The 4,099-nt window shown below is 43.4% G+C and overlaps 1 non-coding gene across 1 annotated transcript; it reads left to right on the top strand.

Moving 5' to 3' along the window:
* Positions 1-3,430: 3,430 nt before the first annotated feature.
* Positions 3,431-3,503, top strand: Trnav-uac. Its single transcript has one exon. It is a non-coding gene; the product is annotated as a tRNA-Val (tRNA).
* The last annotated feature ends 596 nt before the right edge of the window (positions 3,504-4,099 follow it).

Genomic DNA, 4,099 nt, shown 5'->3' with positions numbered 1-4,099 from the left:
TGAGAGAGGAGAAGCGAGATGAGAGAAGGAGAATAAACAGATTAGAGCAGATATAAGAATGCCCACCTACTAGAATAAACATGCGACGCACTCATCAGCAACACACAAGAAAGGCAAAGCGATAAGAGCGGAGAAAAAGAAAGGCGAGTGAAGAGAAGAAAGAGAAGGAAGGCGGAGAGGGGCGGAGACAGAGGAAAGTAGGAACGGCAGCGGAGAGGGAGGAAGGCAGAGCGGAGAGGAGAGTAGGGCAATCGAGAAGACAGAGTGAAGGCAGAGAAAGAACAGAGAAAAGGCAGAGAAGAGAGGGGAGATAGAAGCGTAGAGAGGAGAGAGAGGAAAGAGCAGGCGCAAGCGAGAGAAGCAGAGTGAGGAGAGGAGGAGAGAGCGAAAACCAGGGAGGAGCGAGAGAGCGAGAGAAGCACGGAACGCGAGCAACTTTGGGTTTAGAATCTAACCTAAATCTTTATGAATTGTATGGTACAGAGTATTGTGTATCAGACAAACGGAGAGCATTATGAATGAATCGACTTGACTTTCGTCACGCGCGTGACGGCTTCTCTCTCGCGTGATTATATCACGTCAGTATATACACGTGGGCCGCACAGTCGCCGCCACGTTCTCTGCTGTGTTTTTTGTTCCGTGCAAACGCGAATTCCGAAGCTGTGACAATTTCGAATGCGCATAAATTACAGCTAACGGCTGAGTAAATAAATATAACAGAAATTCTCTGCTCAACTGAAAGCTTCCGTAGCTGTTAATAATTTATCAGTAGTATTCTACTAATTCATTGGTCGTGTCACTCTTTTAATTAACAGGCATATAAATGCGATTGAATCAGGATGGCAACAACACATATCTGACTAGAGATTTAACAATTGTAGAGTACCCTTTTCAGGGCTGTTATAGTTAGCGATAAGGAAGTTGCGTGCTTATAGGCATTAAATACTTAGCGATAAGGGTATAATGAACGAAAAGTCTATATGTCAAGTCAATTTCTCCTGGAATTCATTTCTCACGCTTTCCTTGTCTAAAGCTCACGATAAACGACAAAAATAATGATATATACGCATCAAGAGTTATTATTCAAGTGTCACATCGCGCGAGACTGGAGGACGACGGAGAATTTATCTCGTTTTCCTGGGCAACGGTCGTGCAAACGATTGAGTGGTTACTCGGTCTCAGGCAGTTGGAACATAGCAAGAGAGTGCACAAGAAATTATAAAGTAGGATGTTATTAATATGAATATAATATATATATATATACAACATTTAGAATATATAATAAATCTAATTGTTGGCATTATAGCAAAACCATATTCTGGCGATTCGTATTTAACCTGTCAGCACTGGACAACATTGCCAGATAAGTCTATCTGCGAGTGCAAATCACGCCTGATTCTAGTTCTCCACTTTGACGAGTGAGAGTGAGAGTGAGAAGTGAGACGTGACGAGTGGCCGAGAGCGAGAGCGAGAAGCGCGAGAGTGAGAGTGAGACAGAGTGAGAGTGAGAGTGAGAGTGACGTGTGAGTGTTGAGTGTGAGGTGTGAGTGTGAGTGAGAGTGAGAGTGAGAGTGAGAGTGAGAGTCGAGAGTGAAGAGTCGATGAAGAGAAGTGAGAGTGTGAGTGAGAGTGGAGAGTGGAGAGTGAAGAGTGAGGAGTGAGAGTCGAGAAGTGAGAGTGAGATGTGAGAGTGAGAGATGAGAGTGAGAGGAGAGTGAGAGTGAGAGGTGAAAGAGTGAGAGTGAGAGTGAAGTAGTGAGGAGTGAGAAGTGGAGAGTGAGAGTGAGAGAGTGAGAGTGAGAGTGAGAGTGAGAGTGAGAGTGAGAGTGAGAGTGAGAGTGAGAGTGAGAGTGAGAGTGAGAGTGAGAGTGAGAGTGAGAGTGGGTGAGAGTGTGAGAGTGAGAGAGTGTGAGAGTGAGAGTGAGAGTGAGAGTGAGAGTGAGAGTGAGAGTGAGAGTGAGAGTGAGAGTGAGAGTGAGAGTGAGAGTGAGAAAGTGAGAGAGAGTGAGAAGTGAGAGTGAGAGATGAGAGTGAGAGTGATGAGAGTGAGCAGCTGAGAGTGAGAGGAGAGTGAGAGTGAGAGTGTGATGATGAGTGTGAGTGTGAGTGTGAGTGTGAGTGTGAGCTGTGAGTTGTGAGTGCTGGATGTGAAGTAGTAGAGTGTGAGTGTGAAGTGTGAGTGTGAGTGTGAGTGCTGAAGTTGATGAGTGTAAAAGTAGTGAGTGTGAGTGTGAGTGTGAAGTGTGAAGTGTGAAGTGTGAGGTGTGAGTTGTGAGTGTGAGTGTTGAGTGTGAGTGTGAGTGCTGATGGAGTGATGAGTTTTGTGAGTGTGAAGTGTGAGTGTGAAGTGTGGAATTGTGAGTGATGAAGTGTGAGTGTGAGTGTGAGTGTGAGTGTGAGTGTGATGTGAAGTGTGAGTGTGAGTGTGAGTGTGAGTGTGAGTGTGAGTGTGAGTGTGAGTGTGAGTGTGAGTGTGAGTGTGAGTGTGAGTGTGAGTGTGAGGTGTGAGTGTGAGTGTGAGTGTGGAGATGTGAGTGTGAGTGTGAGGAGAGAGCGAGAAAGAGAGAGAGAGAGAGCGAGAGAGAGGGAGAGAGATAGAGAGAGAGAGAGAGAGAGAGAGAGAGAGAGAGAGAGAGGGAGAAGGGAGAAGTGTTTACTGATTTAGTTATAGTCCGGTGTGTGTGAGACAGCATGTTCTGGTGTTTTTTAAATAAATGAATAAACATGACCATGATTAAACGATATGAAACGTTATTAAATGTTATGCGTGTTGATGATGATGACGACGACGACGACGACGATGATGATGATATATATCACATTTGCGCGGCGCTCCTACAAAATAACATTCTGTGGCAAATCTTACTATGTCATGTTTTCACCGGCTCTTTGTTTTACTCTACATGTATCATTATTGATATAATATTATAACACACTAGTGATATCATATCAGGAGTCTATCAATAGATCAATCAATATTGATAGACTCCTGATCATATATGTGTGCATATAATATGTGCAAAATATATATATATATTATATATATGCGTGCGTGCGTGCGTGCGTGCGTGCGTATAATATCTATGGGTGTATCATGTTTGTTTCCTGTTCTTTTCTTGCCATTTCTTTGTGTTGAGAAGTCCCTGCAACTACCAAAATCCTAACTGCTTTCAGTAAAGAAATAGGCCCATTATTGACGTTAACCTTTTCTCACAGTCTGATTCTCTATAAACTTTACCATGTTTCTGTCAATTGTCTATTAGAAAAAGTGTTTTAACTGATGTTTAGGCAGATTTTGGTTCTAATACGCAGCACCTGGTCTCTATAGCCGTGATCTATAGGCAATAGTCGGCGTTAGAATGAAATTAGAAGCCACGTGAAGTCGCTAGTATAGATTAGATAAAAGATGAAGATGTTCTTCTTAGTCGTAGTTCCTGTAGTGTAGTGGTTATCACGTTCGCTTTACACGCGAAAGGTCTCAGGTTCGAACCCTGGCAGGAACTAATGTTTTGAGTTTTTATGCGCGCGGCTCGTTATTTTTGCTTAGCAAAATTAAATGTTAGTGAAATTCACGATGATGGGATAACTCGGAAGGGAACTAGTCGGTTTAACCGCCAGAAGCCTTTTGTATTCTCTTGATCGATAGACAATGTTTAGCCGACGTAGAAAGCCCTGTCCCTCATCCACGTACCTTACCCCCACCCCATCCCGCCCTGTCCCTCCATGTCGCTCCCCCACCCCAGCCCGCCCTGTCCCTCCCTGCTCTTTCTCTAATCACTGGACCTACTGCTCTGTTGCTCTAATGCACTGGACCTACTGCTCGTTGCTCTAGTTTATTCTACTCTACATGCGGAGATTCCATCACTGCAACCAGTGATTCACTGCACTGTATTATCCTACAGCTGAAATATGTAGAGCTGTCTTTTACAAATTATTGTTCACATCTTTTACACAATCGCCATCATATAAAAAGTACCTCGAAATTTTAGTACGAGTATTTTATTAGAAAGTATTTCAATCGTGAAGATGTGGCTAATAATACGCACGCGGTAGACTATAATATACGTAATAAATGTACGTAATTATAATATATGTAATC

The sequence above is a fragment of the Priapulus caudatus genome, unplaced genomic scaffold (assembly GCF_000485595.1).
Source record: "Priapulus caudatus unplaced genomic scaffold, Priapulus_caudatus-5.0.1 Scaffold1178, whole genome shotgun sequence".
Lineage (NCBI taxonomy): Eukaryota > Metazoa > Priapulida > Priapulimorpha > Priapulimorphida > Priapulidae > Priapulus > Priapulus caudatus.
Note: the sequence above shows the minus strand (reverse complement) of the source record. Positions and strands in the feature narration are given on the sequence as shown.